This window comes from Arvicola amphibius, chromosome 3 (assembly GCF_903992535.2).
Source record: "Arvicola amphibius chromosome 3, mArvAmp1.2, whole genome shotgun sequence".
Taxonomy (NCBI): Eukaryota; Metazoa; Chordata; class Mammalia; order Rodentia; family Cricetidae; genus Arvicola; species Arvicola amphibius.
The window spans coordinates 187,832,706-187,847,991 of record NC_052049.1 but is presented as its reverse complement, the minus strand read 5'-3'; positions in this window follow the sequence as shown (position 1 = coordinate 187,847,991).

The window sequence follows — 15,286 nt, the reverse complement described above, 5'->3', positions numbered from 1 at the left end:
ATCAGCCCTATTAGTGGGGGCTGGCAGGAACACAAAATAAGATATTTATGGGCTGGGCACGTGAGCATTGCCGTGGGGACCGAGGCTGGGGTGGGGTTGTGAGAATACACAGGTCAGCATGTCTGTGGGGCTCATCTTGGATCCCATGCCAGGTTAACGGCAGAGAGTACAGGGCTGCTCTGCCCTCGACCCCAAGCGCCTTGGCTCGTTCTCACTACGGCTGCACAGTGGAGAAGACCATGCTGCCGTCAGCACTCCAACCACAAGCAAGGGGAGGGGACCCCAGGAGGGGCGTGCAATGGAAGGAGGGCCTCAGGAGGACTTGGGGAGAGCTCCACCACAAGCTTGGAACCCAAGCTTAGAGCAGAGTGCCCAGCAAAGCCCTGGCTCCTTCTGTCGGATTTCTCTGCCATCCTGGGGTGTGGCCCTTACCCTCACCTCAAAGATGACTTCCTACATAGGCTATCTCTGCCAGGAGGAAGTCCGAAGGAAGGATGTCATTCCTCATTAAGTGACATGACCCAAAGACACATGCAGGTCTCGTCTCCTGCTGGCCACGCTCGGCTGCCAGGAGCTAACTAAAGATGGAAGACCACAGAGGGATTTGGAACAAGAGGTTTACAGGGTGCTTCATTTAGATCTCACTGTGTAACTGTGGCGAGGCTGGAAGGAAATGCCTGCCTAGTTTCAGACCCAGCAGAAGCAAGAGAAAGGACAGCCAGGCTAAGGTCTCTGCTCACTTCTACCACCCATCAGGAGAGGACTCAGCTCATCGGGAGAGATCTGATTGATTCCCCAAACCATATACACCCAGTTGGTCTCCAGTCATACCAATCTCACCTCCAGAACTTGGCACCTGATCTTGCCCCCACCTTTCCACTGGCCAGGCCAGCGTCACTGGCCACCTGGACACAGCTCAGGTGGGATGGCTTCCCGCCTTTCTACCAATCCCTTTCTAACTCACTCTGTCTCCGCTAACCTGAGCCTGCCACCTCCCAGAAATGGACTCTCCGAAACCCTCCTCTTCCCCAAAGTGAGTCAAATCAAAACCCTTTCTGCCGGCCTTTTATGACTTAACCCCTGACTGACTTCAAGGTCACTGTAGCCCCGCAGCTTAAAACAGCACACATCAGTTACCTGGAAGGGCCTTAGGGCCAGAGTCCGGTCACAGTTGAGCTGAGGCCTTTGCTTAAGGTCCACCAGGTTGACATTAGGGGACAATCAGGTTGGGTTCTCAGCGGACTCACCTGTGGAAGAATCTGTGTGCAAGTTCACACAGGTTAGTGATGGAGTTTAAATGGAGCCTAACTTCTTTTGACTCGTGAGTCCAGCTGGCTCCCAATCACCCTTCATATTCTGGCCAGGAGAGCCATTCATCTGAAAAACTCCACAGAGTAAGTCTTCTTGGTGGACATTACCTTGCTAATGTGAACGAAGAGCGGTACCTTCACCATATTCTTTCAGTTAAAAGCAAAACCCTCTCAATACTCAAGGAAATGGGACTGCACAAAAGGTGAACATCACGGCCACTTGCCCCACATGCCTCGGTGTGCCACGGGATCCACGGTGTGCCACGGGATCCACACAACTGGAAGACTTGTAAAAACTTTTTTTCTTACGCTCAAAGACAGCTCATCTCTGTTATTTCTGCTTTCCTCTCCCCACCACCAGCTCCTCTTTGTCTGGCCAGCAATCTTCCATTAAGGCTGAGCCGGGTGCCCTCTCCTGCCACACTCCTGGCTCTGTCTCTGGGCTCTGGGGGTGTGCAGTGGCACCTTGTCACCCTTTACTAGGCTACTCGTGTGCCTGACTCAATTACCATACACACACATCCCACCACAAGCTCTCACAGGGTCAGGGCTATTCTGTTCCATTGGGACTTCTAGGGCTCGGACTGGGGTCTAACATACATATGGTAGATGTCTAATCAGTAACTGTGTATAGCATGAGTGGAGATGGTTTTCAGGGGCAGGTCTCAACAAAGGCTGCAGTAATTATGGTTCTTCACGTTAGACCACTGCAGCTTCTTTTCCTTTACAATGAGATGGTGTCTAACACTGTTTTAAGTAAACTGACCCACAGAGCCCGCATGACAGACAGACTTCCCATCTGCAGCTCACCCCTGAATCCTCACCTGCTTTTCAATAAGACTGCAGTATTTGCATGTGTGTTGTTCAATAAGATTGCAGTGTGACCTGCACGTATGTTGAGGTTTCAGAAGAAATCAAGCCTTTCTGCTGGCCTAGTTTAGAGGACAATAGGGATTCCATCACTCTGCTCCCAGTGCCCCGGGCGGGCCTTGCTGTGAGTCAGCCATCTTCTCTGAGAGGTTCGTCAGGAGCCTTTCGTTATTGTTATAGCTACACAGCCCCTTCTCTTCTGCAGGTTCTGTATCCAACTCCAGCTGGAGAAAGGATCAGCGTGGTGCCCAGCTGTGGGCTATGCACGGCTTTCAGCAAGAACTGAAATCCAATGGGTAATCTTGCTCATCTGGGGGCAAGTCACCCGTAAGCGGGAGGATGTGGGTGCGGCTGTTTCTCTCTTTTGGGTCTTGGGGACCAAGGTACCAGGAGCTCCTGGGAGAAGCACATGGGTGAAGAGAAGAGTGGAGCGGGCCTAATGGCAACCGTCTGTAACCCCAGCAGGGCTGTTGTTACACAGGGCAAGAGTTCCAGGCCAACCTGAGCCAAACAGCAAGACTGGTTATAAAAACCAAGGAGGGTCTGGAGTGATGGCCCAGCAGTTAAGAGCACTGCTTGCTCTTGCAGGGGACCTGAGCTGGGATCCCAGAAGCCATGTTGGTTAGGCACCCTCTTTTGGCCTCCATGGACCCCTTCACCCCTTCACGCACATACTACATACATGTAAATGGAAATTAACACTTTATCAAGGGGAAGGGAGAGAGGACAGCAAGATCAAGCGATCTTTCTGTAGCATCTGTGGAGGACATTTTTGCCCTCAATGATCTGTGTCACTGGCTGTTTGATGTCTGTTATAATTCACTAGGCATTTGGACCCTGGACTTCTTGGGCCAAAGTTCCCTATGGGAGAAGAAGAAAAATATATATATTGTAAAATGTTACTGAAACTTGACTAGGAGAGTATTTATCTCAGAGGAGAGTTCCTCATGTCTTCTGGGAGGAGAAATACCTTAAAGTCCTGGGCAGCAGCACAGGCAAAAGAAACAGAGCAGTATGACTAACCGCTGGGGGGGAGGGGCTTTGACAGGTCACCAAGTCACTGCTCCTGCCCAGGTGGTCCTCAGGACTGCTAAGACCCATGCATCACCCCAGACGCTTGGGAGAGTCTCTTGCACAGCCTCTCCAGACACTTGGCCCAGGCCTGGGACAAATACCAATGCAACTTCAGGGAGAAAGGGCTTATTTTGGCTCACAGTCTAAGGGTACAGGTCATCACAGCAGGGAATGTCAACCAGAGGGGCTGACCTGCTAGAAGTTGGGGCTTGCATGTGAAAATGTCCGGAGTTCAGAGGTTTCCCCAAACTCACAAGAATTTAGCCAATTCTCCCTGCTCCAAGTCCACCACACCTACTCTCTCTCTCTCTCTCTCTCTCTCTCTCTCTCTCTCTCTCTCTCTCTCTCTCTCTCTCTCTCTGCCTAAAGTGGGTGCTTTAGAGTTTAGTGTGGGGAGATGTGTGAGCTGACTTCCTGATTGGATGGTGGATATGGCCTTTGGGGAATGGCATGCAGGACAGAGTTAACTGATGGATAAACAGTTTCTGAAATCTTGCCAGAAAGTTCCAGCCCAAAGCAAAATGCTGTAAGAGGCAGCCTTTCTCTGCACACCCTCCTTGCTGCCAGGACCTGATCTCGGCAGGCCAGCAGCGGAGGCAGGGGGACTTTCAGGCTTTTCTGGCTTAGCAATCTCCCTCATAGCCTGATTGGACCAGAGAAAAGTGTCCCCAACCCCTGCTATCCTGACCAAGCTGCAAGACCGCTCTGGTGATGGGTTGCGGTCTAGCCTGGCTGTGAACAGGTCTGTGGGTCCAATTCTCCCACGCTCAGGGTGTATCACCCTCAGCCTCCGCCTGCCAGACCAGACTCCCTCCTAGGCTCGGCCTCCCCAGCAACCCCAGCTGGAGACACAGTCTGTCTCAGTGGCAGGTATTGGTTCATCGATCGGGTGTTTGTTGCGCCTGCTCCAAAGCCTGTCGGGAAAGTCCTTGGGCTTGTCTTTGTAGGGGAGAGATGATTCGGGTGGGAAGCTTTCAAGCTGTGGAACTGGAAGGGGTTCCGTGCACCCCTCACCCTGCCTTCACCCAGGGGACCTGAGATCATCCAAATAAGCAGGTCTCTTGGCATTTAAGGAATGGTCCCCCTCCTCTGCTCCCTAGAGAGAACATCCAAGAAGCAGGATTTCTGCACTGACCACAGATGGGAAGCACCCCCTCTTCCTTTGCCTAACTAGCAGGCATGCTTTCTCCTTTTAGAATGTAGATTATAAAGGCCACTTCACAGTTTTAAAAAAAATGTAAAAATCAAAAAGATTTGTAATTGAGGATCAAGCGGCTCTTAGGATGGCTTTGTGCCTTCTACAAAGGGTGGATCTAAATGGCCGCTTAATTCAAGGCTGCGGGAAGAAGCAGTTTGCCTCCTGGGCGCCTAAATCTGCTAGCATGCAGTTTACTCTACCATTATTTTTCTGTTTTGTTTTTGTTTGGGGGATAAGGTCTCATGCAGTCATCAAGGATGGCCTTGAACTCCGCATCCTTCTCCACCCGTCCCCCAAGTGCTGGGATCACAGGTGTATGCCACTATAGTCAACTTATGCCATACACAGAAGGAGAAACCCAGGGCTCAAGCTTGCAGCTCTCCCAACTGAACCACATCCCCAGGCCTATCCAGTGATGCTTTAAAACAAATTCTGTTTACAATACTCTGCAGAAAAAACTCTCATCCCCCAAGGAAAGAGTCTCAATACAAAAGTGAGTTAAGTCACCCAGTGTCCCCCTCCTGTAGCCGCTTGTGGTAATGGAGTTAATCAAACAGAAGTGCCCTGTCCTCCACGAAGCTTCTGGTTCTCAAAAGAAGCCAAAGCCTTAAGCATGAAACCCATCTCACAGTTCAGTGCTGAAACCTTTGCACAGTCGTGAGAACCGGGATCTGTACCTCCAGAGCTCATGTAAATGCTGGTTAGATGAGCTAGCCACCCTGTAGTTCTAGCCCCTGAAGGTGAGGGCAAGGGGTCCCCAGAGCAGGTTGGCCTTCCAGAGTAGCTATGTCAGCACGCCCTGGGGATGACCGAGACCCTAGCTCAAGGAATAAGGAGAGAAAGCAAGTAAGAACAATTCCTGACACCGCCTTGGGCTCCATGTGCACACCCACACATGCGCACATACACCCACACAAGTGGAAGAACATACATCACACACACACACACACGCACACACACACACACATGAAAAGGAGGGATTCCTCTCAATGTGGACATTAAGAGTTATGGACTGGAATCCAATCCTTGCTGCTTGGTCATGAGTAGACCTGGGGTGGCCACATCACCTAAATCCCAGTTTCCTCTTAGTAAATGAACTTCCGGCAATGGCCCTTATAAATAGCCAGGGAACTGTGTACTTAGAACAGGAACATTTTTCTGCCTGCACATTACAGTCTAAAGGTTTCATTTTTAGTTTTCATTGTGCGCGTACGTGTGCATTTCTACATGGGAGCGCAGTGTCTGAGGAGGTCAGAAGAGGATGTTGGATTCCCAGGAGTTGGAGCTGTAGGCATTGTGGGCTGCCCAACATGGGTACAGAAAACCAAATTTGGTCCTCTGCAGGAGTCATCTCTCCAGCTCAGATATTTTGCTTTCACACGCTCATTCTTGAAGCTGGGGTGTGGCTAAATAGTGGAGCACTTGCTGGAACACACAAAACCATAGGGTCCATCTGCAACACTGAAAAGAATGAAGAAATTAAGTTTGTTTTTCTCTCCCCCGCCGCCTGCACACTGTACCCCTCGTTCGGATCTGCCTCTGCCTCAGTGGGCTGTGAGAGTGAAATGGGCTGACTCCCTGATGGCAGTCTCTACACCACCGAGTGTCAAGAGAGGACAGCCATCGCTAGGGAACAGTCAGCCTCGTCCACCCACACCCGTCAGAACTGGGGCTGGCAAAGGCAGTGTGACAGCGTTCAGAGGAGTCTGCAAGAAGACAGATTCCATTCCACACCAGCTGGGCCACTTAGGCAATTATCCTCATCCCAAGTTTATCTCCTTACAAAGTGGGCACGGTGGCCTTCACATCACCTGATAAATGCCCACAAGATGTTGCTAGCTGTGCCGTCTCTGTCACAAACACTGGACCTAGCTGATCTGAAGCCCTGTGCTCCACGGGTTGGGCTGTGGTCTGCTTGCCCCTGCCATGCCCTGCTGGCTCACCATCGAGCCTTGGTGCAGAACACAGCAGTAAAGTACCCTTGGCCTTCGAGGGTCTATCTGGGGTCCTCGTTCTCATCTTCCCAGGGCTCCGCTCTCCCCTTGTCTCATCACAGACTGCTCTCTTTTCCTCTTCATTAAGGTGCTTTTCTTCTTTAAGCCTTCCGACTCGTGTGTTCTAGAGAGCAGGCAGGAAGGTGAAGACAGGGCCGAGAGGCCCTGTGCTGGGGACATCTTCTCCAGGTCTGGTGATGACAGCCAAAGCCACAGTGACAGAGCATAGAACCCAGGATTTGAGCTCAAGTAGCCTGATCCCCAAATCTTGCCTCTCAGTGTAGCTGAAGGGAGACTGACTGTGGATGCCAGACCCAACCGTGTCCGTCTTTCCCCAGCACCAGCATCAGTAACAGCTCCAGAGAACATACCCTGCTCCCCCAAATAGCCACCCAAGCCTGCTCCTTTCCTTCTACCTGGATTCAGAGACGGGAGCTGCGCCAACTTGGCGATGCCCCAAAGGGAAGGCGTGGGAGGTGGAGCTCACACTTATCCCAGTCCTGATATATAGGCCACCCTCCAGTCCCTGGTGTGATGACTCACGGCAACTCCTCTGTCACAGTCTGATGAACAACTCATGCCATTAAGAAATGGAACAAATTACTAAATGGGAGGCACAAGAGAAACCGGGATTAAATTAGTTCATTATCTGTAAATCATAAATGATGCTTTCTCTCACTGAATCTTGTCTTTATCTACTGGATTTGAGAAAGCAGTTGTCTCCCATGGGCAGAAGGACAGGGGTCAGAGGCTCCTTTCTGAGGACCCCCAGGATGGCGGGACCCAAGAGTTAGCTGCTTTCTGCAGGGTGTTGGAGCTAATTCAGTGGGTGCTGCAGGACTTGCTCGACACCTCAAGGCTGGTAGGACTGAGCCTTGATTGACAAGCCCCCTGTGGGAAGCCTCTGTGAGGGTGTTATCTCTGGAGCCCGTGGATTCTGGAGCATGTTACCTTAGTGATCCAGGGGACTTCTGTAGGACATGTTTCCTACCTCGGCACATGTCACCCATTTCTGGCATGTCACCTCCTCAGAGAATATTCCATTTTCAGGCTTTGGGTCATCTCTGGAAGGTGGCACACCTTCTGGGCATGTCATCTCTGACAACTGTGTCTCATGACCGAGAGCCTCTTAACCCATTTTTATCCACGTCTAAGCATGGACATGTCTAAGCATCTTTGTGGCCTGCCTTGCCACATGTATGTAACCAGAAAGGAATGTCACCAGCCAACACCTGGCCAAGGACACCAGGACTCCTGTTCCCCAACCTAGAAGACCTTGCCCCGTTCTTGGTCATGATGGCTTCTTTCATGTCTCTAGGACTTGGCCAATGAACAGAGAAGGAAACATGGACCTTAGCTAGTATTTGGGAGGTCTGACAGGCTGGGGAGCCAGGGAGCCCTGTCAGTATTGTGGAAATGGACACAAGAGGAGGGCTCCCCCTGCTGGTCACAGCTGGGAAAGGCACATCAATAATCCTGGCCCAGGGAGAGCGTCAAAGAAAGGAGGGAGGTTGCAGGGGTTATGCAGACATCTGCTTGTTGCTTTGGGTGCTACCTGGCGGCACGACTCTGTGTCATCCTGCCTGGTTCATAAGCCATGTGTCATGGAGTTCCAGACCAACAGTAGTGTGATTCTGGAACCGTGTGTGTGTGCGTGTTTGTGTGTGTATGTGTGTGCGTGTAGTTTACAGTTGTGCAAATGTTTGGAAGTAGCATTGCCAACGTCTTCCCTGCACTCCAAGACAACAGCTATGAGCCGAGACAAAAGCTGGGGGAAGGAAGGTGAGGGGGCAGTGCCCAGAGTTTCATCCCTAGATTCTTACCTCATAGCAGCAAGTGACACACCCACGTATGGGTGGCCCCCAGAGCCTCTACACCAAGCAGTGACCCTGGGTTCATTTGACAGATGGGGAAATGGATTCTCAGGGGAGTGATCTACCAAAGAAGGTTCTGAGCCAGGACTTCAAGCAGAGTCTAAAGAACCAGGCTTCCTTCACATCACTTAACTCCCTCTGAGTCTGGGCCCACTGTGTGTGAGGGTTGGGGTGCTGGTATCTTACCTGCAGCCAAAGTGGCTTTGGTGGCACCCCCACAGTCTTACCACACCCCCTTGGCTTGTCTGATGTTCAAATGGGGAGCAAGGTCAGATTTTTCCACATCCTTTGTATTCCGGCTCATCTTGTGCACTTGTATTCCGGGATTTGATCTCTCCTCACCCCTGCCTCTTGCTTAACTGTTCCCTAAGTGAAACTTCAGTCTCAGCCAAAAGGGCACAACTCCTAGTGAAGTCAGAAGTCAGAGCTTCCTCCCTCAGTATGTTCCTTCTCCGCCTTCGCAGACAGCCTGTGGCCAGCGGACATGGCCCTTGCCTGTCAGCAGGGCTCCCTGGGACTCCACAAGCCACACTGCTCTCTGCAGCTTTCTGGGGCTCCCTTGTGTGCCCCCCCACTTGTGTGCCCCCCCCGCATGCATTAGAAAGTTAACGGGAGAAAAAGAAGCCCCAGCCGTCGTAATTAACATGCAGAGTGCTTTCCTGGCAGTGCACAGGGCTGTGGTAAATTGGGAAACTTCTTAGCACAACATATATTTAATCTGTGGTGCTCGCTTCCACATGAAATTCAATCAGATATTTTGGGGAGTTAACAAGGATTCTCAGATTCAACTACAGGTTGCAATGGTGCAACCCGAATAAACGCAGATGCAACAAACACACCTGGTTCTATTTTTCTAGAATCTTTTTTTAAGGTATGTCTTCTCATGCATGCCGGGCTGGTCTTGAACTTGTGTAGCCAAGAATGACCGTGTACTTCCAGTCCTGTATCCCCCTCCCTCTCTAACACTGGGATTACAGGTGTGCACCTAACACCCAGGTTTGTGCAGCTACATCCCCAGACCTCCCCGAAGAGCTGTGTGCCAGGCACCAGCAAGGTAATGGAGCTTGGATGATCATTCCCAGTCCACCATGGAGCTCACGCTCTGTAGAGAGAGGAGAGGCAAAGAAAAAAAAAAAACAGGGAAACAAAGTAACAAAATCTGCAGTTGTGTGAAGCAGCAAGGAAGGGAGTTCAAGCCGGTTGTTTGTGAGGAGTGGCTGTGGAGGCAAGGCTATGATGCAGCAGAGGGGAGAGGAACCGGACATGCTCAGCACAGGTGGACAGGAAGCCCCCTAGCAGCATGGGTGCTGAGGTGACCCTTCCAACAGATTCCTTTTCTAGAATTAAAGGTTCCGGTCACTACAGACCTAGGAGGGAAGGTTTGTTTGGCAGCCGGGATGAGAAAAATAGCTCACTACGGGGGGGGGGGGGGGGGGGGGGGTGACGGACAAGCTGCACCTCACATCACACACAAGTGCAAAGATCTAAGACCTCACAGCACGAAAACCAATGGAAATCAGAGCCAATCAGAAAGAAGCTATGCGGAGGGGAGGAGAAGAGGACCATCACATAATCCAAAACCCGCAAGTCACAGCCCAGGTGAAAATCAGATGAACTGTGCCTCGTTGAAATGAAGGATTCTGCTCCGAAGTCATGTTGTTGACAAGTAGAGAAGCTGGGTGGGCTCAGAGACTGTTCTGCATTGCTCCAAGCTAGAGATTAATGCGCAGAATCGGGGCAGGTGACAGGACACAGGGACAAATCCAGCTGGTGTCTGTTTTTATAAATAAAGTTTTATTGGCTCACATTTTCACTCCTTTATATCTGTGCTACCCCTGCAAAGCTGCAGAGCTGTGATACAGACCCACGAAGTCTACAAGATTTACTCTGCAGCCTTTTACGGAAAAAAATTGTATCACTCCCCACCTAGATGGTAGAGGGTAGTGAGTACACCATAGAAATTGGCAGCTAGGGGCTGGAGAGATGGCCCCCGTGCACTTGATGCTCTCCCAGAGGACCAGGGTTCAGTTCCCAGCACCCACAGGATGGCTCACAACTGTCTCTAAGTCCAGTTTCAGGAATCTAACACCTTCTTCTGGTCTTCATGAGCACCAGGCATGCACAAGGTGCACATGCATACACACAGACAAAACACTCATACACATAGAATATATATATATGTATATATGTATGTATGTATATATATATGTATATATATATATATATATATATATATATATATATATATATATATATATTGGTCACTACATCCTGGTGGTGTGACCAGGGCAACTTGATATGCTGACAGTGATCCTGAGTCCCTCAGAAGTCGGCTGTGTATTCCCCACTCCCAGACAACTGGTCACTGAAATCAGATCCAGCAGGTTTTAGAGCTTGCCCTGAAGCACAATTAATAAAAACTCAGGGACAGAAATTGTGGTTCAACTTGAAGGTTAGAAAAGCAAAACAGTCAGTCACTGTCTCTTACCTCTACTTCACTCTAAAATGGCGATCCTGCCTTCAGGAATCTCAGAATAAGACTGTGTGCGAGAGCTGTCTTTCCTGTCTATATTCCTCTCTAGTTCTGGGATTAAAGGTGTGCACCACTACCACCTGGTTTCTATGACAAGCTAGTGTGGTTACTGGGATTAAAAGTGTGCATCATCGCTACCTGGCCTGTAAGGCTGGCCAGTGTGACTGTTTTACTTTTCTGATCTTTAGGCAGTCTTTATTTATTAAAATACAAATTAAATGCCACAACATTTTCCCTTTTTGTCTAAAATAATAAAAGAAGGCTATAACTCATATAAGAAAAACTATATACAATAAATGCAATAGCTATATACACTATATACAGACAATAAATACATCAACAATGTCTAGTCCATTTGTATTCTACAAATTCAGAGAAAATATTCCATATCTATCCTATCTTAGGGAGTCCAAAGTCTCATACTTACTTTATTTTCTATCATAACTTTCTTTCTGCATCAGGTAAACAAGGAAAATTATAACTATATACCCTTCAACTCCCTCAGAAACCCAAGAAGGAAATAATACTAACTGTGTGAGCAGGAAGTGCAGGCAAGCAACTTCCAAAAAATGTGAGTAATGACAGAAACAGCTGGCTGCCTGGACAGTCACCCAAAGTTCCTCTGCAACATTGGGGCATCCATCTTCAGCCTACAGACCTAGAATATTCAACAGACTTTTCCGTGAAGCAGGATATTCTGAAGGGCTGTCCCTCTTTGTCTTGACAATGTTTGGCAGTCATTTTCTTTTGTATCCTGCTTGTCCAATTAGGACAACATACTGTCAGCAGTTGAGGCAAGGGATTTTCTTGCCCAGTGACTTCCTTTTGCCACAAAGAAAGTAAACCCCATGTGGAGTTTCTTCAATGCTCTTCTCTTCCATAAGATTGTGAGTTCATATAAGACGTGAGCCCTATCTTCCTTCCCTTGAGACAGAGCTGCATCTGGGATGGGGCAACACCTCAGCTTCCTCTGTGTTGGCAGAAGGCAGTGCTAACTCTGGAAGGGGACTAAGTGGAGCGCACGCCGAGGAGGCAGAGCACGGCTGTCATCAAACTCGGCCCCAGAGTCACCTAACGCTTGGTCTCCCAGTTGACTCATCTAGAGTGATTTGAGGTGGTTTATTTTTTACTTTTGGGTCAAGGTATCGGAACCAACAGAACCCTGCCCTTTTTATCTCTTTCCTCCTCTTCAGTCTAGAGATTGGACCCAGGACTTCTTACACACTAGGCAAGGACACTTCTCCTGACAAAACCCCAACCCTAACGGAAAATGGGATTTGAGGGGCTATGGTAGTTTCTTTTCTCATCTCTGTGACCAAGTATCTAACAAGAAGCAACTTGAGAGAGGAAGGGGTTCATTTTGGCTTACAAATTAAAGGGACACGATCCTTCATGGTGGGAAGGCATGGAGGCAAGCAAGGAGCTTTGGGGCAGAAGCAAGATGACAGGAAAAAACAGGGTCATCTCTTGTCCATGACCCTGTGGAGCAGGAAGCAGAGATGGGACAGGAAATGGGACAGTTTATAAACCTCAACTTGTCTCCCCTTTGCAGAGATCTACTTCTCCCAACCCCAGGACACTAGGTCCTTATTTCCTAACTGTTCCATAACCTTCATGATCATATCATCATCTGGAGATTAAGTGCCCAAACACATGAGCCTGTGAGGAACATTCCACACCCCAACCATAGCAAAAGGTGACAGCACCTCTCCCCAAAAGGAAGGTGGAAGGTGGCAAACATGAAGGAGATTAGCTTTGCCCTCTTACCCCAGACATATGAACACTCACACACACCTGGGGAGGGAGAGACAGGGAGGAGACAGCTGAGGAGGGAGGGCTCCACACATCCTGCCATGAGGGCTCATAGCCTCAGACACATCCTGGTGTGCCCCGCCTCATGGGCTAGAACACGTTTCCAGGGTATGCTCTGTAAGCAACTCCCTACACCTACAAAAATACATGAGTAAAAAAAGTTTTAAAAGATTAAGAGGGAAGGAAGGAAGGAAGAAAGGAAGGAAGGAAGGAAGGAAGGAAGGAAGGAAGGAAGGAAGGAAGGGAGAAAGGAAGAAGAAAGGGCCAAATGATGATGTGATCCCTACTGGAGCATCTAAACCTTCCAAGGTCGCTCACTGTAAAGCAAGGAAGTGACTTTTCTATACTACCTAATCAGTTTTTGGCCATGGGCAACCCTAGGGAGGAAGAGCGACTCGCCTTCCTCCCACAGAAAGCTGGTGTCTCCCATTGACCAGAACTGCTGTTGACAGGGAAAGTTACAAATAGAGCCCCAAAGTAAGGGTGGGGGGGGGCAATGCATCAAGTGCCTTTTACCCCTCTAATAAGGCAATGAAGGAAGTGACAAGAGTCTGTTGCCTGGGAGAGAACAGTGCATACAGGTTGGCATACCAGAAGGGGTGGAAACAGGGTGGCAGAGTGACAGCAAACCATGCCACATTGGAAGGCCAGTATGAGCAGAGGTGATAGGAACCAGATGCCCTGCTAAGTACCACTGGGGCCTGGGCCATCAGGCAGGGTGGGACTCTGGGGCAGAAGTGAGACCCAGAGAGGAAAGGCTCCACGACTCTCACTCCACCAGTTTGTAGTCATTGCGTGTGTCCCCACCCAAAGCATAGAAGGACACCATTAGCAGGACACAGTGCTAGCAAGTTTATTAACCATGGTCCCCTTCACACCTCTGTGGTCTGCTACAGTCCTGGTGGTTTAAAGGGGGGCCTCCCCACTTAATTACAGCAATTAACAGTTCAACAACAACCCTAGCCCTTCCCTGGCTTCCCTAAAAGACAAAGGGCTTGGATTCCACACGTGCTCTCTGCAGGGGTCTTTCATTTAGGCAGAGAGCCATGTGTGGCGTGAACAAGAGGATCCTATGTGTTGTCGGGGGAGCAATGAGGTCATCACATCACTCTTGCATAGTGCAGGGGTGCCCCTACCTTCTCTGACAGCACAGGATTCCATCTGCAGCACCCATGCTCCGCCTGTTGCTGGATGGGCAGGTCTCTTTCCTTGGATGCTAATAATGGCTTAGCCCCAGCCTCGAGGTGATAAAGACCCTTTGTCAGAGGTTTCCAGGTGTCAGACAGGGCAGTTGGGCGACCCTCTAAAGCATCCCTTACCTTCAGCTTTCTCACCTGCACAACAGAAATAATATAGGACACACCGGTGTGAGGTGCCTGGGGAACACCAGCCTGCGGCACTCGGTACTATTATTCATGGGCTAGACACGTCGAGAAAGCCTTACTGGGCTGGGGTGAAGGCTCAGTCAGCAAGATGCTTGCCAGTCAGCATGAGGACCTGAGTTTAATAACCCAGATCCACATAAAAAATAAGCACACACACACACACACTTAACACACACACAAAAGCGGATGCGGTGAAGCAGTTCCAGTTCTAGGCAAAAGGATTTCCGGGGTTTGCTGGTCAGCCAGACTAGCCAAATCGATGAGCTTTGGTTCAGTGAGGGACCCTGTCTCAAAAAATAAGGTAGAGGGCTGGAGAAATGGTTCAGTGGCAAGAGCGTGTGTTGTTCTTGCAGAGGATCCGAGTTTGGCTCCCAGCACCCATGGGCACACACAACATCCTGGAGCTCAGACCCAGGGGATCTGATACCCTCTTCTGGCCTCCAAAGGCACTGCATACATAAGGCACGTATATACACACAGACATCAATATAAAATAAATAAATAGATGGTGACCTTCAGCGTTGGCCTACACATAAATATGTACTCAGCAGTGCACACATGAACACACATGTACAAAGCTTTTATTGAATACCCATGCACAACAGTGTTCACACCATCACAGGGTACTTGATACACTTCCTGCCCAGGACACTCCCCTCTAAGTAGACTAAGGGGGGGGCTTAATCAGGTCCCCAAAGTGCCTGGGCAGCTGCTGCCACTGGCTCTGCCATCTTCCAACCGCTGGGCCTGCTTTTTCCTGCTAGTTTTCAGAAGTACACTCTCGTGCCTGGCTTCCACCCAGCATCACTCACGCGAGAATTTTTTTTTAATTTTTTATTATCTTTATTTTATGTGCATTGGTGTGAAGGTGTCAGATCCCCTGGAATTGGATTTTCAGACAGTTGTGAGCTGCCATGTGGGTACTGGGAATTGAACCTGGGTCCTTGGGAAGAGCAGTCCATGCTCTTAACTGCTGAGGCCACCTCTCCAGCCCATTCACGCGAGATTTGTTCACAGTGTGTATAGCTGCTCTCTCTCACTGCTCACAGTATTACTGAGCCTCTGTGCAAGCGTATCGAGCTTTCTTATCCAGGCTTATGTTTTATGGGCTCACGGGGTGGTTTTTAATAAGTAATTATAAATAAAACCATTGTGAGAAGTCATGCTTCAATCCTTAAAAAAAGACTTAAACTTTTAATTTTGAGATAGTTGTAGGTGTTTCCATGACTGTATGGA